Below are 25,652 nucleotides of genomic sequence, written 5' to 3'. Positions count from 1 at the left end.
GATTTCCAAGAGCTCACCATGCAAAGGCTACTTACAGCAAAAAAAAAAAAAATTCCAGTAGGATCAAAGGACTCTTTGTTTCCTCTCTCAAACTCAGTCACACAAAGTCCCTTAAGTAAACAATGGTAAAAAAAAGATGGTAAATGAAGCCATGACTTACAGGGAGAAAAAAAGCAGGTCTGACCAAGGATTAAATAATAAGAGATGCTGTGATAAAACAATCAGCCACAAGGATTCTATGAATAAAACAAAGATAACATTTTCTCTTTTTTAGTTTTCCCCAGTAAGGCTTCCTCTAGACTGGAGTCTTTAATCTAACTTGCTTTCAGGGCCAGTTCCAGGTCCTCTCCTCCTCTGCCTACCACCAACCTCCAATTTACAGCCTTCTTCCCACCTACCTGTCTGCATGCTCCACACCTGCCTCTGTGTATCCTTCTCCTCTTAACCCTTCCACTTTGCAAGCTCACAGCTGCCCACAGTCCCTTTCCCCAATGGTGCTAGGCAGTACATGACAAGGAGTGCTTCTGCTGTGGCTGCCAAAAGCACCACCAGTTGCAGAACCTTCCCAAGCAGCATTGGGCAGTACATGCAGCCGAAAGCATGGCTGACAGAGTGCTTCTGAGTGGATGAGGAAAGGTGTACTGACAGTTGGCAAGGCAGGTATGTGGGCAGGGAGTCAGTGGCAGTGGGCCCTGCTAGAAGACCTGGGCCTGGCACCTGCCCTACCTTCAGGATATGCTGATGCCAGACCTGCCTGCTTTACAGTTAAATCCTACACACAGCTACAACTTTCTAACCCCACTGACTTCAATGTATTTGAAAGGATATAACTCTGTTTAGGATTGCATTGACAATCTAGACTAATTTTAGACTGGAGCTAGAATCTTTTTGGGGGAAGACACAGGAAAGAAGACGCTAACTTGGAATGTACAAATAAGCACTTTGGTTTTGCATGCTGTTGTACGCAGTTTCATTTCATTCGTTTTCATTGCTGGCATTCCCAATTCACTTGCTTATTTTAATAGTATTTTCAAGCAGAAACAGAAGGTAATTTTAGTGGTCAGAACTGTATTGAATTTAATCTGTGCCAGGGTGGGGGAGTCAGAAACTGGGATTTTCAAACAAAAGCAGTGCAGTCACAAAATTTGGTAACATCACCAAAACTCAGTTTTAATTGTGCTGGTTAAAGTTCTGCCTACCATGAATGGATAAAGAATGCCATGGGAGGCTGAACAAGGTTGCTGAGCCAGTGGGTCAATACAGACTTAACACAAAGCCTTGGTTAAACTAACCACAGTTAATTGCTCATCTGAATTCTGGATACTGTACTAACTAGCATAAATCAAGATCTGATAGCAGGATTTGAAGCTGGCTTATTCTCCAGAATTAGTCTTAACAAGAATTTTGTTTTAAATTTAAACACAGCATCACAGTTTACTCCTGGTTTGTTCTCCATCAGCACTCCACATCCTCCCTGCCCACAGAGATGTGTGGTAAGAGGAACTCAAAAAGAAAACTGTGGCTGCCTTCAGCCCATTCTTTCCTGCCCCTTATTTGCTTGCCCTAGTAAAGTTCATTAAATGCAATTTATTTGTGTGTCTGCTGCTTTCCAGGTTTGTGGTTGGCAGGTAATATTTACCAGGAGGTACACACATGCACAGCCGGCTGGCTCCCTCTCCCTCCAGTGGCTTCCTTCCCCGGCATCTGATTGTGCCGGGGAGGAACTGTGTGGCGGCTCAGGGGATCTATGTGATCCGCCACCGCGTGTTTCTTTTGGTGCGGCTTTAAAAAGCCGCACTTTGGCCGTACTCCCCCCCCCCGTGTGGCAGGGGCCCTAGTAAAGTTCATTAAATGCAATTTATTTGTGTGTCTGCTGCTTTCCAGGTTTGTGGTTGGCAGGTAATATTTGCCAGGAGGTGCACACTGAAATTGGTTGTGGGAGGTTGTTTTCCTCAGTTATTTGTGATGCAATGGTCAACCGGAGTGCCTGGAAGCTTCTTTCACTAGCCTCCAAGAACAGGGTCATGGCGCAATGGCTGCTCACCATATTCTGAGAGTGACCGAAGCACAGCTTCCCTTCTTTTGCATTAACACTGCTCAGTGGTAAGGGAGTTACTGACACAATGAAGCACCACCCTTAACTGGATGGGGGGGCCGCACAAAACAGGGTGGGAAAGAGGCAAGGGAAAGAATGAAGAACCTTAAACCAGGAAGTCTGGAGATAAACTAAGATTCAGCGAGTGTCTGTCAGCCAACAGTCAGACCTAAAATAAACTAAGGTTTTGCTTTGCATCCAAACTGATACACTGAACATCTTTAATGATCCAAGTTGATTCTATGACTATGGCAAGAAAGAGATTGTGTTTCCCTGTCTCCTTGCAGTAGATATTATAACAAAGAGGGGGAAAGAGCACTAAAACATTTGTGCACTTTTTTAGCTACAGGAAATGAGTTTATCTAAACCAATGGGAAGGCTATCTGTAAGCATGTGACCCAGGGGCTGATTGAACTAGTTATCATAATGCTTACCTTTAAAGGTACAGCACTTCTTTTCTACATTAACACAGACTACTTACTTAGAACATTTTTCTATGTATTCTGCTGAGGCAGTACAGACTTAGTCACATAGGGAATCTTTAGCACTCGCATTCTTTGGAGCACTGACTCTTTATTATTTCTCAATACCTGTTGAGAGAAGATGCTCAAGAAAAGTCAGCCTGCAGCCTTGCCATGTGTGTTGCTGTGTTGCTCCTTTCATTTCTGGACCACCTCTGAGCTTTGTTCTTGATGCAGCTGACCCTCTCCAGCTGTTTCTTGGGATAGCTTTATACGTATTGACTGTACGTTTTGTCACAGTTTATATAGGAAGATAATGCCCTGTTCTTTTGCTCTCAAGTGGCTTGTCGTGGCAAAGAAACTACAGCTGGATATCTTGTAGGGTTGCCAGATCTCACCTTTCGTCCAGTGGGTGGCTCTTGGCTCCTCTCTGGGAGTCTTTTGCCCCCCACAATGCTAGAGTGTTGCTGTGCGATTATGACAGCTTGCATCCTGTGACATTTAATCCTAAACTGCCCTGACCTAAACGGCCAAGGCTAGCCTGGTCTCATCAGATCTCAGAAGCTGAAAAGGGTGAACTCTGGTTAATATTTGGATGAGAGACCACCAAAAAGTCTAAGGTTGCTATGCAGAGCCAGGCAATGGCATACCACTTCTGAATGTCTCTTGCCTTGAAAAAACTGCAGGGTTCACCATAAATTGGCTGTGACTTGAAAGCACTTTCCACCGCCATCACCATTACTAAACTTATAGCACATAACGGCTCCTACATGAACCTTTTCATTGTTACCCTGAAACTGCAACATTTTTAGTCCAGTAACCGAGAAAATAAAAAGTGCTACTGAAATCAATATGATGGGTCACCATAAATTGGCTGTGACTTGAAAGGACTTTCCACCGCCGCCACCACCACTACTAAACTTATAGCATATAATGGCTCCCACATGAACCTTTTCATTGTTACCCTGAAAAGGCAACATTTTTAGTCCAGTAACCGAGAAAATAAAAAGTGCTACTGAAATCAATATGATGGAGAAATATTAAATATATTTTTTAAAATACACCTATATAAAAATAATAATTACATAATTTCTGTTAATTACTATAAAAAAAGAAGAGACTGGATTTATACCCCACCACTACCCGAAGGAGTCTCAGAGCAGGTGTCTCAGAGCGGCTTACAAACTCCTCTCCCTTCCCCTCCCCACAACAGACACCCTGTGAGGTAGGCGGGGTTGAGGGAGCTCTCTTGAGAAATGCTTGTGAGAGAACAGCTGTGCCAGAACTTGTGACTGACTCAAGGTCACACCAGCAGCTGCATGTGGAGGAGTGGGGAATCAAACCCGGGTCTCCCAAATTAAGAGTCCACGCTCCTAACCACTACACCAAACTGGCTCTTCAAGCAATCAAGTAAAATTAAAAAGAAGAAGAGAAAGCAGAAGTGAAATAGAAAATTATAACAGGGAATATGGCGATAAATGAGAACACTGAGGAGAAAGGAACATGTTTTACGGAGCCATGCTATGCAGAGTTATTGCCTTCCATGGACCTTCCAAGGGTTTAATTCTGCTTTAGATGGCACTGTTAGATTGTAACTACATGCTACCTTGTCAAACACAGGTTTTCCACAGTTTCCCCACATCTGTTTGCTATGTAATTGTTGGGGGGCACCTGAAGGGGAGAACTGGCAGGCATAAGGGATGGTACTTAACCTTCTCCCACCACCCAGTTCCAGTCATCCAGGCCCCTTTTTACCCAGCTGGATTTATTGTTAATTTCAGAGCCAGTTGTGAGACTAATTAAAACAGTGGCTGGAGGAAGGGAAGGGACATTGCACGGGAGACACGGGGGATGAGGGGGTTAAGCACTGATTGATTCTTCTATAGAAATTAGTGTTATGTAGAAGGCATAGGCTTGGAAGCCACTTGGTATGTTGTATAAGCATGCATTTCAATACTTATATTTCATGGATTCCAGTAGGAATTATATGCCTTATTCTTTCTAGAGACTGTACAAGTTAATAAGCATGGGATGGATCCCAGGCTCTTTTCCACTAAGTCCTCCTCTGTCACAAGTCGATGTTTGCCTCTGGAACATGCTGGAGCAAGCCAACTTTATGCAAATAGATCTAAGATTGGACTGAAGTATTATTTTAACTGGGATATAACACCATGGGCCTCAACATTGTGAGCTTAACTATTTAGTGACAGCTTGAGAAATTATGTGCAGGTATGTTCATGTAACAGTTTAACACAAAGGAGAACAAGGAACTCTGTGGCAAAATCATTATGTCCATAACACTCATTTAAATTTGCAGTACACTGATGAGATGTGGATGGTTTAAGGCTGGGGGAAAAAGAGAGAATGCTAAGACTAAATTAACATTTCTGAAATATTTCTAAACATTGTAAATATGTTCATATATATCCTCCATCTGTGTTCATGTCAGCAGCCAAATAGCAGGTTTCTCAGTTTGATCAACCATTTCATGACACTGGTTGTATATATCAAATACTACGACAGATGCCTACAGAATCCCTGTCGCCTTGGGGAACACTCCTCTTTTTAGATCCAAGAAATCAGTCTGAATATTATTTTGTCTATTGATCGTGCTTTCCAAATAGTTTGCCCTTTTCTCTTATTCAAGATAAATAACTTTATGTGGATACATTTTCATTTAGAAATAACCTTGCACAGCTGATACCTCATGAGAAATAGCATTCTTCAGCCTGGTTTTTTTTTAAAAAAAAGATATATGTAAGCCACAAGTAATTTGTTCAAATAGAATCAGTCGTGCCATTTGAATGCAATATTATTATTATTTCTTTTAAAAAGGAAATTATACTATATTGGTCCATTTAGTCCTGTATTGTCTCCAGATTTCTAAAGCAGAGGTCATTCCCAAGTCCATCACCTGGAATTTGGAGTCATCAGGCCATTGGTAGGGAATACAATATTGTTGGCAGTAGATGTTCACAAGTTAGGGGCTGTGAGGAATCACAGAATGTGGGAAAATAAATGCAGAGAAGACCCACCCTCTCTTTTCTTAGCAGACACTCAAATGTTCCCAGCATTCTTTGCTTCCTGGAGAGCAATGAGCATGCTGAGGCTTTATCAGGCTGATTACTGATGCTGTTGTTGAGATAAGGAACCCTTCTGCAGTCTCAATATCACCACTTGTGTGCCCTGATTCCTTCAGCATTTTTTTTCTTTTCTGCACTTATTTTGCTTCTTCTAGTGGTTGCTTTGTTATTACATCACTATATCTCCAGCAATTTCCCCTGCAGTTTTAAAAGTGCAGGGAAGTATGCTGGAGATACAGCGATGTAATATCGAAGCAACCACTAGAGGGAGCAAAACACATGTGTATAAGCAAAAAAAACCCACCAAAGCAATAGGAGCACACAAGTGACAGAGATGAGAATGTGGACAAGCCCAAGGTCTTTTTAAAATTTTTGAATTTATCAAATATGTAGAAACCTCTCCTTAGTTTTTGGGTGATCGTTTTCGGTGTCCTGCTGATACAGACACTTGACCATGAAGACCATTATTAGAAGGGAGACAAATGGCTGCCCCCATTCATAGTCTGAACAGGCCTCTTTCACCCTGTTACTCCATACCAAAGAGACATTGAAATCATGGATGGTACACTTAAAACCTAAGGATCGTAGGCAGGAAGAGATACATCCCTTCACCTTAATGCCTAACAGTCAGTTTGGTGTAGTGGTTAAGAGGTTTGATTCCCCACTCCTCCACATGCAGCTGCTGGTTGACCTTGGGTCAGTTACAGTTCCCTCAAAGCTGTTTTCTCAAGAGAAGTTCTCAAAAAAGCTCTCTCAATCCCGCCTACCTCACAGGGTGACTGTTATGGGGAGAGACAGGGAAAGGAGATTGTAAACTGCTCTGAGACTCCAAGTGAGGGGTGAGGTATAAATCCAATTTCTTCTTCTTCTTCTTCTCTAACACAGAGACTATCATTCCATGGTACTGCATAGGCAAAGACCTTTTTCACCTTTGTTTTCCAATATTCTCCTCCTCTTTTGCAGGGTAAATTTGAAATCTGATATTTAGAAAATGGTTGTTGAGGCTGGCCGTGTTTGGGTGATTAGTGGTCAGGACAGAGGCCAGACAGTTTACTATTAGAGGGAATGGTTACTACAGTCCATGAATAGGCAGGTGAGGGGAAGAGAGATTGGGAGGGAGAGGCCAAGATGTGCATAGAGAGCAAAATATTTCAGCTTTCTCCACAGCTTTGTGCACAGTCAACTGCCATGTTCACCACAGAGAATGGTCAAACCCATTCCTTGAAAAAGCACCTGCAGGAGTGGTGTGGCGTGACTGTGTTTGTTTTGCTGTCTTTGTCTTGGTAACAGTGGAGTGGATACAACCATCCTCTAAGGAATCCACATCTCCAGCTAAGAAAACTTTCTCCAAATTAAGTGGATATTCCTCCAAGAAGAGCCACTTAAGAAGGAGAAAGTCTCCTTCGGCTGGAAGAAGGCTTCAAATTTTGCTCAGGGCACGGACAGGATTCACTATGACAAACAAAGAGTACTCAAAGATGCAAGAGGTGTCATATAAAAAGTTACTCTCATAAATATTATTTGAACAGGGATACCACAAATGCCAGAGCAACATTTACTGCCTGTTATCATGAAATTATGATACGTGCCAAGTTCCTCTGTGATCATGTTTTAATATGTGTTCTCATATATCTCACAGGCAGATCAGTAATACTACAGTTTCTCCTGACATTGCTATCATTTCTACAACACAACCAAAGGTCACCGATATACACACCTGAAATATGGTTTTAGACATGAAAGAGGAGTTTGTTGCAAATGCAATGAATTTAGAAGATTCTCTTTTATGAAACAAAGAGAAGCATAATTCAAACACTAAAAGGCAATGGGGGAGGAGAATCCAAGGCACAAATTGTTAATTGGTGCATAGCAACTACTGAATGTGTCTTTTCGGCACTTTTTAATACCTCTCCTTAGATGTTCAGATTAGCCTCATCATGGATTCTACATTTGCATAGCTATGGATTATGTTTGAGAAACTATCTCAGTACAGAGCTAGGCTGACATCAGCTATTTACTGACACAGCTCTCTTACCTTTAAGGAAAGCTACACATTGCATGAATGAGGTTAAAGGCGTGCCATCCATGGTGTTCCTAATAATAAAGTAAGAAGATGGATAACCACAGAAGATCACAAGGTAACAGTTTCTCCCCACACACACCTCAGTTCCAAAAACTTGTTCTCAAGCACTTTGCAAAGTAGATTCTGATCTGAAATGCTTCATAACACGGAAATATTTTTAAAACAAAAAACAAAAAAACCAGAAGCATCTGAACCTCTGTTTTAGCTACTACCACAATTCACGGCACAACACACAGTTGTGTATTTTCACTGATTTATAAAACAAAAGCCTGTAATGTACACCTGCCCCCCAAAATCTACATCTTGAGAGCAATTTGGAGGGGGGAAATTATGTGAATCTGAGTCCCATTAAAATCCACAAGGCTTAGATTATTTGCTGTATTTTTCAGTTCAGTTCACCTCCAATGCCCTAATGGAGCATTGCAAAAATTTCCCTCCAATGCTGAGTGATGTTCTAGATATGCAATGGAGATAAAGGCATACGGCTCTGGATTCCTGCCACGCTTTCAATTGCAATCTGTGGTGGCCATAAACTTGTGGCGACCATACTTAAAATAAAGCAAACAGCCACAGCCACTTTGAAAGGCACTTGGACAGCAGGATACAGTTTAATCTAGTCATCACAAACCTACACTGGCAAACACTGTCACATACAGTAGGCAGTTGGAGATACAGGCAAGTCGTCTTCTTGCTGCTGAGCTGTGTAGCCACAGCTTTGCCGCTGATATTTCAGCTGCTTATCACGAGCTTTCCTTCAGCTAAAAGAACAACTTCCCAGTAAACAAGATCAGGAAGTTTTGAGATAAGGCCATGATAGGGCCACGAAAAATAAGAAATGCATGGAACTGAGTGGAAGAAGAAAAAATCTCCAAACAAAAATATGGAAATTAGACTGCAGCCAGGAGCTCTCTGGCAATATGTAACATGTAATAGAATTATTAGCATGCTGTCCTAATACGGATGGAAAATATTATGCATATCATAAGTAATGTAAGTGATTCTAATGCTATTAGTCACTATCTTGCAAATTTTCTGCCTTCATTAGCAGTCTGCTCTAAGCAAAGTTGTACTAACTCAGTGATTGAGTCTGCAGGACCCTTAACCATGCAATCCAATGCAGAGTTATTCCAGTCTAAACCCACTGATTTGAATGGGCTTAGACAAGTAATTTAGCATTTGGCATAGGACTGCAATGTTGCAGCCACCGAATTGCTATTTATTCCCTCACACATGGGGACAAGTGTGTGCATGTCTGAGTTTTGCCTATTAGCAGCCTGAGAAAAAGTACACAGAACAAAGATGCTCCAACATGATGTCCTGTATTATTCTGTTAATTTAATAGGGATAAATCCTCAGAAATGTCTCCATGCATACACTGAAATAAAATTTCTCTTAAAGCTAAATTAAAGGCACAATTTTAATAACTAGTTTTTATTTGAAATCTGCATAGACAAACCTTGACACCACCCAGCACAGATTTCCCAGTTATATATATTGTTACTAAGCAGTATAATATAATCATACCAATGAGTCTATTTGCATATATATAAGATCAGATTCAGGTGTGCTTTTTTTTAACTATTAAAGGTCAATATTGTTCGGGGGGGAACATATTTTTAGGGATGTGTTAAATTGAAATACATATAGCTGCACAAGAACATAGGAAGATCCCTGCTGAATCAGACCAGTAGTCTATTTTAATCCAGCATCCTGTTTCACATAGCAACCAACCAGCTGTCCTCGGAGGACCAACAAACAAGGCATAGAGGACAAGACCTTTCCAAATGTATGTCTTATAAAAACCCAGAAGATAAAGAATTTTCGCCCTGATCAAGCAAAAGAGAACTGCGGGCATCCAGACTTGATTCACATCTGGATGCACTTTCTCATCTATATCACCATGCTCGTCTGAGCTCTACTGAGTTGCCCAGATGCATCTTCTGATGTACATCTGCATCTAACCAACTGTTATATCCAATTAGTTGTGTGATTATACTTAGATTAGGCCTTCATGTTTTGTTAACAATTGAAATTTATGATATTTATCATATAAGAGAACATCTGCAATTTAAGGGCAAGTATTTGGACTGCCATCTGATGAATAACTCCTTAAAGGCAGAGTTCTGAACGATAAATAAAAATATATGATTTTTAATTCAAACAAAATGTTCCTGTTTCCACAAGTTGTTTTCCATTACCATGGACCAGTACCTGAGACTATTAGTACTCTGATAACCCTTACAGATTTGTTAGGACAACACAATATTTTCCTCATCATCATCATATACCTTTGTTTTATCAGTTGTCTCTAACTGGAATGCTTGACCCACTTCTCTGGGTGCCATTGATCCATCTAGACTCAGGCTTAAGTATAACAGCCCCTGATGCCTCCTCTGATGATTCCAAGCCTGGGTAACTTTGGAGAAGGACAAGATGAATTCCCAGTTCCAATAGCAACTTCTGATAAATGAAAAACACCTATGGGTTTCTACACAATACAGGTTTTCCCCCACTAGGAACTTGTGATGCAAATCACAAGAATAATACCAGAGTCTTCTGACGGGGAAAAAGTTTATATTTGCTAATCATGTGATATTACTCTTCATACAGATTAAATCAGGTTACCAACTTTTTTCTGATGTACTGCTAGTGTTGCCAGTCTCCAGGTGGGGCCTGGGGATCACCCACTTTTACAACTGATCTCCAGCTGACAGAGATCAGCTCCCCTGGAGAAAATGGTTGCTTTGAATGGTGGACTCTATGGCATTGGGCCATGCTGAGGCCCCTCCCAAAACCCCACCCTCTCTTGGATCCACCCCCAAAGTCTCCAGGTATTTTCCAACCCAGACCTGGCAACCCTATGTACTCCTGATGACCTGTTCCACACTGAAATGTTGCATGACATAAAGCTAACTTCAAACTGCCAAGGTGTGCAGCATTTACATAAAATACAGCTTGACTTCAACTAAAGAGTAAGTTAATATAGGTTGATTCAGGTGGGTCTGAAGCAGCAGAAAAAAGTTTTGAGTTTTATTCTGGGTATAAGCTTACATGCACATGTGACGTCATGACATTACTTCTGGGGGGAAGCCACAAGTGATGTCAGTCATCTCTCGAAATTGCCAGTGATCCCTAGAGGGGTGTGATGCCACTTTCAGGTTTTTCCCAAAAGTGATATCATGCCAGCAGTACACACGCACCCCACCATGTTCTGCCATGCTTGGAATCTTAATAAACCTTACAAATCCCAAGCGTAAAATGAAATTTTAGCTGTGGTTAGTGAAACCAGAACCTTGGTTTGTACTATTTGTTCTTATAACAATTTCTAGGGTTGCCAGGTCCCTCCAGTGGGGAAATTTGGGGGGCATTCCAGGGGTGCTTCACCCCCAAGAATGATCACCCACCCACCCAGCCACTCCTCTCCCTCCCCTCCTGCCCGATTTAAAGGGCTTCAGCTGATTGGGGGGACCATGTGGCGGGGTTTGGGGGTTGGGGCTTCCCCTGTCAGCCAGCTAGCTGAGGGGCAGATTGGAACTCCCCAAAACGGGAGAAACCCCGCCCAGACCTGGGGTTGGCAAGCCTAATAATTTCCATGCTTTAGGGTTAAGAGTTCAGTTAGAAAAAAATCAATATGTATCACACCCTTCCTATAATTTTTCTACTAAACAAATTAACTTGATTAATTAAAAAATACGAAATAAATGTCAATGATAGGGTCCATTATTCATCCATTATTAACCACTGCCTTTGAATAAAACCTAGACCCTGTTCAAATATTACCTTTGTAGTGTAGTTGGCATGCCATCAAAGTGTGCTGCCACACTGCACTGGTAACAAGTTCTATATTATAAGGGTCACATAGATCATGTAGGTATCCCCATGCCAACATGGCTGGCTCTGATTTCAAAAGTGATCCAAGTGACACACATGATATGACTTGGGAAGCAGCATGGCAGATCACCATTGGGTTTTTGTTAAGCAGAGAAGCAGATTTTAAAGAAAAAGTATGTTAAAGTCTGAAAGAACCTTGTCTCTTTTCTCACTCAGACAAACACATTTATTCTAAGGTATAGCAACAGATGTTCATGTTGGCTACTGCATTTACTTAAAGTATTTACTTTACTTAAAAAGGGACCTTTGTATAACCCTGAGAATGTGCAATATGATTTTGTTTTCTTGGGGGTTAAGGGAAGTACCAATAAAAGTGCAAGAATGCTGGTATATTGATCTTGGACTTTCACATTGCACAGTACCTAAGATCATAACAACCAGCTCTGATGTTTAAGACTACCGTTATTCTGTTCCTGCAGTTCGGTTCTTGCTGAGTAGGAGGTGTCACTGCTGGTGCCTCTTTCTGAAGCTACATCCAAACATCTTTGAACATTGCACTACAACAATATTAACAACTGAATTAACTTGTCCACACATGAAAATCCAGTTGTGAATCACCACTATAGTGCAATGATTCAACTGTGTAGATACAGGGTTACTCTCAGCCTTGCTCCTGCTATGGTAGCCAACACCACTGTTCTCTTTGATATCACACAACAATGAATCTCAGCAGTATCCCAGGTGCAAGGAACCAGGGGACAGGTTGTTTCCAAGAGACCTAATGTCCATGCTAATAGCCCAGGTGACTTAGGAGGACCACGTTTCCACAGCATCTAGCAGACATTACAGCATACACAGCACCCGGAAAGGAGAGAGACAGGCTAAAAAAGAACTCTCAAGGTCATGTCATTTGCTTTGCAGTGTGGCCAACTGCAGCAAGCTGGCCAATTAGGTACTATGAGCCATGTAATTATAAAAATCTAGTGACATTACTAATTAAAAATACAGACATCGTATAAACTGTACTAGATCTGAATGTGCCTTCCTTTTTTCCAGGAGTCATGTTTTGGTCACTCATTCACAAGAATCAGCCAGAACTTCCAACAGGATAATACCATGTATGCAGAGTTCTATGCACGTTGAAATCCAGACCAGGATCTGAACATCAGAACAACCTTCACATGGATTTCAGGGCAATTTTGAAAAGGTCACATTTACCTTCACCTCCACAGTTTTCCATCCTGTAGTTTTCAGGCTTTCCAAGTGGTTTGTTCCGGAGATGCAACTTTTATACTGCTCCATATGGGACTACTACAGGTAAGTTAACCATCACCTGTGGTCAATAAATGCAGCAATACAGTTCTTGCCTTGGCCCATCTTCTCGTTGAAGCACAAACAGGAATTAGTTTAAAAAGCCAGTGTGGTATAGTGTTGGACTAGGGTTTGGGAGATCCACGTTCAAATCCCCGTTTTGTAATGAATTTTTACTGGGTGGTATTGGACCAGTCACTTTCTCTCAGCCTAAGCTACCTCACATGGCTGTTGTTGTAAGGTAATGTGGAAGCGGACAGATTAATGTTATAACCAGTTTTGGATTATTAATATCTAAATCAATAAAATGAATAAATACTTCCACCCACTGCTTTTCATTTTTGTCAGTGAGCATGCAATCCACAGTTTGATATTTTCTGTTTTTATCTTGCAGATGCATTTAGTTCCTTTCCAAATACTCTTTGAACCATGTTTTGTCTGGCTATATCAGTTTTGACAAAGAGAAGTTCATAGTTGAACGTATGAAGCAGTAGTATATACCAAGGTCCATCTTGCTTTGCATTGTCTACTTTGACTGACAGCCCCTCTCCAGGGACTCAGATACAGGAAGATCCTTCCCAACACCTGCCACTGGAGATGTCAGGGACTGAACCCGGGAACCCCCCCTGTATGAAAAGTGAGAGTGCCACCACTGAGCCACAGCCCTTCGCTGTCTTCTGAAAAGAAACAGAACAAAAAAATACTCCGGCGCTGTCAGTGCCAAGGCAGCAGATGATTCTGTCAGTAAATATGCGTTCTGCAACCCTCAGTTTTTACACTGTTTCCAGCACAGAGTGATTTTTTTTTTTTGGCACGGTATTAATGTGAAAAAAACAAAAACAAACAAACAAATCTGACACCACGCAAGCTTACAAAACAAATTCTGGATTTTTTTTTCCAGCAGCTCCAGCTAAAACTGTTGAGCAATGAGACAAGCCATTTGCAGATTTTTAAACAAGTTTTAACTTACAATAATTTGAAGCCTGTTGATTGTGATTCCCACATGATTGATTTAGCGAATATGAGTCTATCAAATCAAAAGAAGATGTAAATATAATGAATCGTGTTGCAACTGCCTTACAATTCTATACCTCCTGTCTAAGTTTGATATTTTTTAAAGTACATTTCTAAACAAGTAATGGGAAAACCTGGCAAGGTAACGATCCTACCACATGCACTGACAACCTCTTAAAAACTGCACGTCTAGAAAATTAGCTCGGGGACACTGGGCGAGATATACTGGCACACTGACCATTTATGTTTAGTAACCTATTTTGAAAGGACACTTATTTATATAAACACAGATGGAACCAGTATAGAGCACTGAAGATTAAAAATTGAAGTTATCTGTATGTAATCCACTATGGCTTTGGGTCTACAGGCATACAGAACTGGAATGAATTTGTTGCCTTTCCTGGCAAGGATAAAGCCCACATGCATATCTCACACAGGAAGGAGCCAGAGTTCAGTGCAAGGGTACATGCTTTACACACAGAAGTTCCCAGGATTGGTCCTTTGCCTCTCAAGTGTGTGTGTGTGAGAGAGAGAGAGAGGGAGAGAGGGAGAGAGAGAGACAGAGAGACAGAGAGACAGAGAGACAGAGAGACAGAGAGACAGAGAGACAGAGAGACAGAGAGACAGAGAGACAGAGAGACAGAGAGACAGAGAGACAGAGAGACAGAGAGACAGAGAGACAGAGAGACAGAGACAGAGACAGAGAATGGCCATGGCTCTGTAGGAACTCAGGATGTAGAAAGAAGCTTGCGTCGAGAAGACCTTGGAGAGCCACTATCTATCAAAACCTATAGTTCTAAGCAAGGTGAGATTTACAGGGCAAAGTATTGTGGTCAACTCTGCAGAAGATTGCACTGTTCAACACTATATTATTAAGGGCACGTTCTCCACCACAGTAATTTCTAAGCGGCATGCCATAAAAAGTGATTTCTCTAAATAACTAGTTAGAGAACAACTACAATCATTTGACTAGTTATTTGTCAGTAATGAACCCATCCAAAAACTAGGTTTCTCCTTTTCAATAAATTTTCTATACTACTGACCCAGGTCTACCTCTGGGGTGACTGGAACTACTCACTTAAAGACACTGCAGCATTACTTGCCCTTAGAGGCAGCTGCTGCCTGTTGGGTTTTGGCAAGCTCTGGACCTACACCCTTCCAGTCAGGAACAACTCCCAGAACAATGAGCCATACAGAAACATAAGGTGGGCTCCTCTGAGAATGGGTACTCTTTAGGGTTGCTTACACTCTGCTGGCAATCCCTGAGAACTTTATGTGGGCAGACTCTAGGAAGTGGGAGTATCATGACCAGTGTTCCCTCTAAGCTGATTTAGTGTGAGCTAGCTCTCAGGTTTTTTAGCCTCTGGCTCAGACATTTTTGTCTTAGCTCAGGAAGGATGGCTCCAGAGCTAACTAATTTATGCAGTAGCCAAATCGCTCACTCACAACTTTAATGCCAGTAGCTCACAAAGTAGAATTTCTGCTCACAAGGCTCCACAGCTTAGAGGGAACATTGATCATGACATCACTTGAGTTGAGAAGCTGGAAGAATTGTCATTGCATCTAGGGACCTCTAGGAACTCCTCCAATATCTATGGCAATTGCAATAGAGTGTCAAGGACGTTCCAGGTGCGCAACCAGAAGTGATACCACAGCACACACATCAACATTTTCCTCCCTTTCCTCCCAGTACTCCACAGAGCAAATGCAGGAGGTTTGTTATTCCTGGAGATGCATAAACTACAACTCCTCTTTTAATTCCCAGCTGTCAGAAATTTGTGAAAATGCTTATCCACCAATAAACCAAAGCTGTGCATCAAAAGAGGTATGTCCCGTCACACTCACTGTTATCAGTACAAGGTACCCTCCTGAATGTAGTACTGCTGTTCCACAAAATAATAGACAAGTGACCTAGCAATAAAAGTAACTGCTTTATTTGTCTGCTTTTAATGATAAGTATCATTTACAGATGTGTTTATTTATAGTATTTATGGGCCACCTTCCTCCTAAAATAAGACTCAGGATAACCCATTAATATCAACTTTGAAACGTGCAAGCAGCAAAAGCCAACAAATTAAAGCCTATTCAATAACAATTGAAAATCCATCATAAACATTAGCTAAATACTCCCCTTGCATACACTTCTGAAATGCAACAGTGGCTGTGGTCACACTGAGCATTAGCCACGCTACAGAGATGGAAGATAGGTGGTTTTTTCGAGCGCGATCACACCGCCACATCTTGGAAGCGTAGAGCTCCCGTGGCTCACCCGAGGCTTCCTGACGAAGATGTGGGGTAAAAAACTAGTACCTCCGAGGTACTAGTTTCTGGAAACCATGGGGCAAGGGCGGGCATCTGATCACGTTTCCGGTGGCATCCGGCGCCCGCCCATGTCCCCTCACAAAAAGGATCCCCCCCAAGTCTCCATGGGATGTGCACAAGCACCCAACGGAGCATGCGCACACTTCAGTTTTAAAAAAACCCACAACCCCGTTTGCCGCTCTGCCCCGCTTATTTGCCTGTGGTGTGATCGTTGTGTGATCGGCACCTCCCCCCGAACCACGGGACGTCAGCGGGACGTGTGATCCGGCAGCCGTGCGTTAGTTTGCTCCGGGGCAAACAGCCACGCTTCCCCCCCACACACATTTTCCAGCCCGTGTGACGGGAGCCAGTGTCAGGACCTTTTTCACAAACTTGGAAAGACCATCCCACAGCACAGGTACTCTCAATTCCAAAACCAGCCAATAATTTTTTGGACTCCCAATCGAGGATTCAAAGTTCTGCTTTCCAGAAGTGCTGCCTGTTCTAGATCAGCCTGTCTTTGGCATCATGAGATGAAAGAAGCCACTCTTCCTCCCTATAAACATACATAGCAAAATGAACCAAACAAGTTCATCCTTGCATATATACAACAAAAGCATGCAGAAAACAGAATACAAAAAAACTCTTGCCTAGAATTTCCACTGGTAAAAGGGGGGGGGGAGATTTCTGCTGATTCCCTGTCCTACAAGAGAGGGGAAATGGCAAAAATTGCACCCCCACCAACTGCCTGCAGAAATTCTAGGCAGGATTCTAATCAACGCATTCTTCAATATGTTGTTGAAGGCTTTCACGGCCGGAGTTCATTAGTTGTAGATTTTCCGGGCTGTATGGCCATAGTCTTGGCATTGTAGGACCTGATGTTTTGCCAGCAGCTGTGACTGGCATCCTCAGAGGTATAATACAGAAAGATGGAGTACTCTCTGTGTCAAGGTGAGAGTACTCCATCTTTCTATGTTATACCTCTGAGGATGCCAGTCACAGCTGCTGGCAAAACGTCAGGTCCTACAATGCCAAGACCACGGCCATACAGCCTGGAAAATCTACAACTACTACTGTATTCTTCCTCCCCACCTCCCCCGTTTATAGACCTCAGCCAGTGTCATTCTCACTGCAATAATTAAGTTTCTAACCAAATTACTGTTGTTTTTAGGCACAATCACACTTTTTACACTGATTCCTGGCTGCTGATGGCAAATTGAAAAGGTGCCTTAGTGTGCACAAACCTTTAAGGCTGCCTTGGCTTTACGTTTTCTCAAAAATAACAAAACAAAGCCCAGTAACAATATGGTTACATTTACAGGAAGAACTTGGAACAATATGTATCATCTCTAATAGGCATACAGATATTGCTTTTGTCCCTTGCAGAACTCCACTGTCACAGACAGCATCATTTGTTATGTAAACCACCAAAGCATCGACCAAATCCCCACAACACAGAAACTGTCATAAAAGAGCATTTACAAGCATCAAGAAAATACTCCGGAGCTCTAAAGACCAAGGTAAATAAGAAAACATGACTGTTATCTCTCTTGATGATGCCTTTCAGGACCATGCAGCTGAAAAATGAAAATGAGGGGGGAAGGCTTCTCCCAAACAGAGCCACAACCAGCAGTATCAACTGGTTTCATGAAAATATCACATCTTAGATGATACACTTAGAAGGAAAAGCTCATAGGAATTCTGAAAGTAACTTGGTGTTTTCCCAAGTGGTGCTTTAGATAACAATGTACCAGTGCTTCAGATCACAAAGGGCAGTTCAATTGAGTCGCTAGAACAAGTTCAGAGAGATGCCCTGGTAGTTAATCTAATTGTGGAATGGTAGAAGAGTTCAGCCTCTTCAGTACTCTCTAAGAAAGCCAATCTGTAAATTACTTACATACTCTCAAAGATGAGTGCATTGGTTGTGATAGCGTAGTCATGAGATTTTTTTTTTAAAGCTCTTTCACTGACACCAGAGCTCAGCAAAATACCCAGCCTACATTTTTATCACAACAAGAGCTCAAGAATAATTAAAACGTTCAGCTTCTCCCGCCCCTGCTCCACCAAAGATACAAGAGAGCCATGTGATTTATCTCAGCTCTTGAGACAGAATTGAGAGAAAGAGAGAGAGAGAGAGAGAGGTTACTTTAGATCCAGCAGGCACAAGAAGCTGAAGACAGAGAAGCCGCTGTGAGCATATTTGTTCACTGCTGACTATACACAGGGTTTGCCCTCAACACTCTTTTTTTTCCCTTGTTTGAGTTTAATTTAGAAATTAACCATGACAGTTGAGGCCGCCTCTTCTCCCAAAGTCAGGCAAGAAAGTTTATTGTGTTAAGGTAGAATTGAAGATATTGGCAGTTGGCATACTGTCTGCAGCTGAACTCAACATCTATTTATTCATTGGTTTGATTTATGTGCCGCCCTCCCTCGCAAGCAGGCTCAGAGCGGGTCACAACATGTCAATAAAATACACAGAATACATGGAATGAAAACATGAAAAACAATGATAATCCAGATTAGCAAACAACGACAAATGTACTAATCAGATCTGAAATGGCAGCTAATCCGGGACTTCAGGTGCCTCCTGAAGAAGCTAGTTTAATGGCCATTCACCATAATGAAAAAGGGGATTGGGTCTGTATGGATTCTGCCTCCCCCAGGCCAGGCCAGGAATGGAGGGGAAAGAATTCCACACTGGAACAATGCATTACACAAGAATCCAGAGAGATAGCCTCTCTGAATTTACAGACAACAGCCACCAGGAATCTCTCAGCTTAATCCCTCGCCAACCTGAGATGAGAGATCCCCGGAATCTCAGTTGGCATGTGGGTTTCACACATTAGCAACTCTGTCCAGAGTTGCACAGTTACTCTTACACGGTAGCACAATTGGTCAGCGGTTTAGACTGAAGGATTTAGTTTGAAGTCCAGTTACACATCAAAACAGACACTATTTATAAACAAGAATAAGGTTTATTCAGTAGAGAACTTGCAATCAGACTAAGATGATTCAAAAAGAACAGCCTAGGCAAGTTTTGCCTTAACTACACAGTAAGAAGCATATTTACCAACATCAGGTAGTGTCCAAGAGTTCAATATTGTCCATTGGAAGAGTCCAAGTATCTTGAGAAACAATAGTTCCATCCTTGCAAGCACATGGTCAGCTCACAAAGGAGTCCTTTGTTCTGCCTGGGACAGCATTTCCCAGGTGCAATTCAACAGTAGAGAGAGCAAGAGAAAAATCTGACTCTCCTCCAAGGGTCAGACAATTAAGAACCCCAATCTAATCATGACTAGCCATGGCCATTAGCCAATCACGGGTAGACGGGGGGGTGTCCAACTTTTGGGTTGTCATGGCAATGGGTGGGGGATAACTTCTGAATGGTCAGAGCTCTGAAGGACACACCCGGGTCATGTGCCCCTCCAAACTCTAACCCACCATGTCCTACGTGACATGGGCCCTGTAGCTTGTTTGCTTGTTTGCTAGGCCATCTGGTCTTCTGCCAGCATGTAAGTGTGAAGGCATGTTTTTATGGCATGGCAATAGAGGCCATCTGGACCCCTCTATTTGGCTTCAACAGGAAATCAAGACAGCAGGGGATCAGCAAGTTACATTCTAGGGGGAGGCAGGGGTTTATAGGAATCAATTTCTATACAGGGTCATTCTTGGGATAGTAGCAACTTCAACTGTTACAGAAGAAACCTTTGGCCTGAAGCACTTCTAAAAATTGGGGGAAGGGGTTCAATGACACTTTAGTAGGGGTTCCCAAACTCAAGTTGAGGCCTTGAGTTCTCCTGGAACTGTAAATGATCTCCAGACACAGAGAAGAGTTCATCTGGAGCTGCAGAGAGTGGGTACTGTGGCATCACATTGCCACTCATTCACCCTCTCCTCCCTGAACTCTGCCTTCCAGGAATTTCTCAAGCATCCCTATTCTTTATGGCTGGAGAAGAACAGAGAGCTAAACAGAATCTCCACAAGTGGGAGCCCCACAAGGACTTAATGGAGGCATCTCAGTTCCCCCTCTCCCACTATTACCTTTACCTTTCCTGAACGCCCCCATAGCCTCTCCCCTTTTCCGGCTTCATTCTCTCCTTCTAGGGTTGCCAGCCTCCAGCTGGGGACTGGAGATCTCCTGGAACCAAAACAGAGCTTCAAACTACAGAGATCCACTTAGGGTGCCAGATAAAGGTTGGGAAATTCCTGGAGACTGAGGGTGGGGCCTTCCGATGGCAAGGTTTGAGGAGGGAAGCAATCTCGGCAGAGTATAAAGCCATAAAGTCCACCCTCCAAAGCAGCCATTTTCTCTAGGGGAATTGATCTCTGTCCTCTGGAGAGCAGTTGTAATTCTGGGTGGTCTCCAGCCCACACCTGGAGATTGGCAACCCTAGTTCCACTGCTTTGGAGAGTGAGGTCTATGGCATTATAGAAGGGGGAAAGCCTCGAATCACCCATGGATGTAAATCATTAAGAAGTTCCCTCTGTTTGACCTTTGATGGCTGAGTCCTAGCAAGTGATGACCCTGCATGTGCAAAGTGCAATAGCCCTTTCCAGACATTTAAAGAGAAAAATGAATACACTTAGGGGGAAGCAGAGTTGTGGTGCAAGCTCTGCTCTGGCCGATGCCTGTGCAGAGCTGACACACATATGCATGTACACAGTTTTCACGTGGGAACCAGAACTCCTCTCCTATGCATTTTCATTCTCCTTTCATACAACATCTGAAAAGGGTTTATGTCACAGGTTGCCCAAAGCATTCCATCTAAAGATTTTGATAGGTTCTTCCTTCTCATTTCACCGTTAGAGTAGAACACCCACCTGGCCTCGATTGCTAACTGTCATGATTATCAGTGGGTACAAAAAAGTTGGAAATGTAACACGTTTTTATTCTTATGAGATCCTAAGTCAAAACCTCTACTGAACAACAAAACATAATGATTAATTGTGCCAGGCAACATCTAAGGTGCTACACAGTAATACCGCAAAATGCTCTGGATCCCCCATTAGGATACTTTGCACTCCGATTATGCCAGTACTTATGTCACCAATTCAGGACCTTACTTAAAGCCCACAATGACATTTAACAATACATGTAAGTTTAATTAAAACCACTCAGAATCAAATGCATGCTTTATTACTTTACTAAATCCGGACCCTATATGATGCTGGAGCTGAAATTCTAGTAAGGTCTTTTTAATGGCTTTAGTCTGGCCTCTATTTGAAGGGAAAATGTTATTAAATGGATAGAATTAAGTTTGGGGGCCAGCCTGGAGAAGAAACATTAGTCTTGTTGCTGGAGAATCGAATTAGGAAGCAAATTGTAACAAATGGCAGAAAATATGGATCCTGCAGGGTGTAGTTCCAGATAAGTGAACTGAGCTGATAAAACAAAAAGAGAATTCTGCTCTACAGAAAGATTTGGAGATCGCTGACTTTGATATCACAGGCCATGTAAGAACATCATCTTGTAAAAACAAATACGAAGGAGTTTCCGAGGATGAACAACAGTAGGGTGCATTATAAACCACAGCCTACCAAGTTTGACTGTGTAATAGGTTTAGATAAGTGCCAGTTACTTGCTATGCTTAGCAAAGGAAATAGTTGTGGTGTCCCAAATCCTCACAGTGTGGGGTATATGTTTGCTAGATGTTGCCCTTTTAGAAGTAACTGGAGCATGTTATAAGTAGATGAACAATAGAGATGTGGACAGGATACATTTTCTTTCTCTTCAGTGCAGGCACAAGGCACAGCTGAAATGAACAGATGAAAATAGTTTATACTAAGTCAGACCTCTAGCCTAAAATTATCTACTCTAGCCAGCAGCAGTTCTCCAAGATCTTGGGCAAAGACCTTTTTGAGCCCTATTATAAGAGATATATATTTTTTAAGCTGGAATAATAACACTTCCTGAGTGCGGGCCATGGGCTCCTGCCTTGCAAGAGGCAAGATCCCCTCTCGCAAGGCAAATGTGCTCAGCACCCACTCTTCCTGAGTGGGGGCCATCGGTTCCTGCCTTGCAAGAGGCAAGATCGCCTCTTGCAAGGCAGACGTACTCGGCGCCCGCTCTTTCTGCGTGCGGGCCATGGGCTCCTGCCTTGCAAGAGGCAATTTTGCCTCTTGCAAGATAGGCATGCTTGGCCCTCGCTTCCCCACCACCACCATTTAAAGGGAAGCTTCCCTTTAAATGGCAGGGGGAAAGCGGGGACGTGATGACATCATGCAGAATGATGTCATTGCACTGGGGGTGGCCACCCCCCCCCATGGAATGCCCCCCACTGGTGAGAAGATTGGACTTCACAACCCTATATCAAAATGTGTGTGCAGTTGTACATGGCGTGTTTTATCAATTATTGTGTGCAACTATTTGATCAAGGAGAAGGTCAAACAAACAAAAGGAAATGAAATCTGTGGCAAAATGTACATTCTACAATTCAGGAATTAATCTTAAAACAGTAAGCAAGGCAGAGTTGGACTCTAGTCCAAATGAGCCAACAGAAGAATCGAAGAATGGAAGCCGGATAATCAACTCATCCCACTAGATATTTGGGTCTGATTTAATTTCTGCCCTGTAAAGATAAATTGCTGCACAATTCAAAGCATTTGCTAACAAAGTATTAAAAAAATTTGCTGACTAGCTCAATATACAACAATAAAGCATTAAATAAAATGTTGTTCTTTCCATAGTATAAATGCAATTTGCCATACTTAGAGCCAAACGACACACGATGGTGTCCCCAGGTCTGACAACTGGATGCTGCTGCCATCTTAAAGCCTAATGAGCTGATCCTGATCGGGTCCACAGCACGGCAGGATGAGGCCCTCTTGTTCCCCTCTGCATCTTTTCAAATGCCAAAATAGCTGTACCACCCCGCCATGGCTGCTTCATCACCTGAAAAGGAGCATGGGGAAAAATATGTTTCAACCCACTGTACCCTGGGGCCCTTGTGGACTTTTAAATTTCCTTCTTAGGGTTTAAAATGGCTGACCCATGGATACCTTCATGTCTGCTTTGGCCCTTAGATTACTACCCAAAGTGGGTTCAAAGGTGCTCTTGGAAATTAAGGCATACTTGCTGAAGCTGGAGAAGAGCAACAACATTTTGCACTTTGTTAGAGTTGCCAGCCTTCAGGTGGTGGCTGGAGATCTCCTGGCATTACAACTGCTCTCCGGGTGACAGAGTTGTGCTCACCTGGAGAAAATGGCCACTTAGGAAGGTGGACTCTATGGCCTTATACCCCGCTGAAGTCCCTCCCCTCCCCAAACCCTGCCCTGCTCAGGCTCCACCCCCAAAATCTCCAGGTATTTCCCAACATGGAGATGGCAACCCTCCACTTCATATTTGTGGATGAATAACACATTCACGAGGTATTTGCCTTTCCTGGATACGAAAGGAAAATTGGAATCTATCTGCCTGCAATGTATTTGCTGCTTTCAGATTTCCTGTTTGCCAGATGTAAAAGCTTCGAAAACAATGTCTAAATATTTCCACAATACAAGGTTATTTAAGCATTAGAAAGAAGGCCTAATTCTCTACAGCTTTACTCATCTGAAGCACTGATCATTACTGTAGTATATTATTGTCTTTCACTCAGTGCTGGGAAACTGAATTGATAATCATTCAAGGTAACTAATTTGTGAGTGCAGTTTGATGCAATCTTGGCCAGATGTCCACCAGACAAAGCAATCCTTATTTACCAAAGCAGAATCAGGAGTGCATTCACAGCATCTGTAAGATGCAGAGGGATGGAAGGTGGCCTGGTATAGTCCAGTTTCATCAGATCTCAGAAGTTAAGCAGGGTCAGTACTTCAATGGGAGACCACCAAGGAAGACTTTGCAGATAGAGGCAATGGCAAGGCACCTCTGCTTCTCACTTGCCTTGAAAGCCCCTTGCTGGAGTTGCCATAAGACAGCATATATACATGTACTTGTATGTAGAGCCCAGAGTTTGTGTGGCTACATCCCCACAGACCCGACATTATTCTTCTTTGTGCCCCTGTTTGTCCTCAGTTTCATGTAGCCTACACATTACTTGGTGTTCATGTGACACTAAACTCTATTTAATGTTGGGAACAGTCTAAGGATATATACAGAATGAAAACATGGTTTTAAAAACTGTACATTGAATTAGAAGGCAGCGAACGTCAAAATAATATAATGTTATTTAAAGTTTTCTTTTGTTCACAATCAGAAGAAAGGTAGCACTTTCAGGACTTTAATTGCAACAACGCTGGGACAAAAATAAACAGTCTTATAACCTGTTTATCCAAAAAAGACTAGCATGAACAAGTCAGTACAAGCAGATTACCACTGAGTCTTATGTTAAAGGTATTTTTAACATAAAGTGAGCAACAGTAGCTGAAATTAGGTTTTCTGACTACTACCTGCCAAGGAAAAAAAAAAGATTGATGTTTATTGAGGCGATATTGTAAGAAGCTTCTATATGCAATTAAATTATTGGTCTAAGACCAAATGTTTTAGGTAAGAATGCAATGGGGGGGGGGAGAATGCAGTTAGTTACATAATAGTTTCCTGTTTGGATAGATAGGTGTTGGCTTGTAGCCTTACAGATGATGACTTAAGTCAGGTATTTGTTTGTCTACTGGCTCCTACCAACACTGGAATATCCCACAAGTGATTCTTTTCAGGCTTTCTACCCACTCATGTCCTCTGACCTTGATGTCTTCACATGACAGTTGGAAACCTTCCCTATTTAGCCATAGTTCTAAAAAAGTTCTAAAGTTTCATTGTAAACAGCTGCTTAACTCCTGGGAGGTCTGCTTTGGAGAAGAATAGAAGAGTTTGAAGCAAAACACCAGCACAGAAGAGAAAGAAAGAAAAACAGCAGAAGGAGGATTCCTTTGGCAAAGTGGACTGGTGGGTTTTAAGTCTTTGTCGGGAATGCCTTTCTTTTGTTTGGCCCATGAAGATTCACTGCAATTTAATCAGGAGCTTTTTTATCGATTCATTTCATCTCAGGATAGTGCATGAGCACTATGGGATGAACAGAGCCAGTTACTCCTCTGTATTGTGCACATGCATTAAATAGTGGGAAACGGAAGGTTTCTTTCACTTACCGTGAATCTTCCTTTCTCGGTGGTTCTGAAGTGGGACATTCCTCACGTCTGGGATATAAGCTCCTCCTCCCTCCTCAGGGTCGGCTCCAGCTTTGATCCAGGCGGGGAGGGGCTTATCTCCTTGGAGGCTGCCCAGTTGTCCTCAAGCCCCTGCAGATAATCCCGCCGGAAAGGTACTAGAAGGAAAGAAACTTCTCCCCAAAAACATAGAGAGACTAACAGAACATAGCTAAACTTATCATAGAGTAGGGAACTAACCTACCCCTAGAACCAAATTCTCATCAGACTTACCCCCTGCTTCCTCATAACTCTGTAAACAAAGGGGAGGCGCACCCATAGAACCAGGGTGGGCAGGAATGTCCCACTTCAGAACCACCGAGAAAGGAAGATTCACG

The 25,652-nt window shown here is 42.5% G+C and overlaps 1 protein-coding gene across 1 annotated transcript in view; it reads right to left on the bottom strand.

Moving 5' to 3' along the window:
* Positions 1 to 25,652, bottom strand: part of RBMS3 (RNA binding motif, single stranded interacting protein 3) — a gene marked incomplete at its 5' end in the record, with an annotated part of 435,264 nt that overhangs the window by 321,063 nt on the left and 88,549 nt on the right. The window lies entirely within an intron of this gene.

Source organism: Gekko japonicus, unplaced genomic scaffold, assembly GCF_001447785.1.
Source record: "Gekko japonicus isolate JY-2015 unplaced genomic scaffold, Gekko_japonicus_V1.1 scaffold106, whole genome shotgun sequence".
In the NCBI taxonomy this organism is placed as follows: domain Eukaryota; kingdom Metazoa; phylum Chordata; class Lepidosauria; order Squamata; family Gekkonidae; genus Gekko; species Gekko japonicus.
This window is presented reverse-complemented; position numbering and strand designations above follow the sequence as displayed.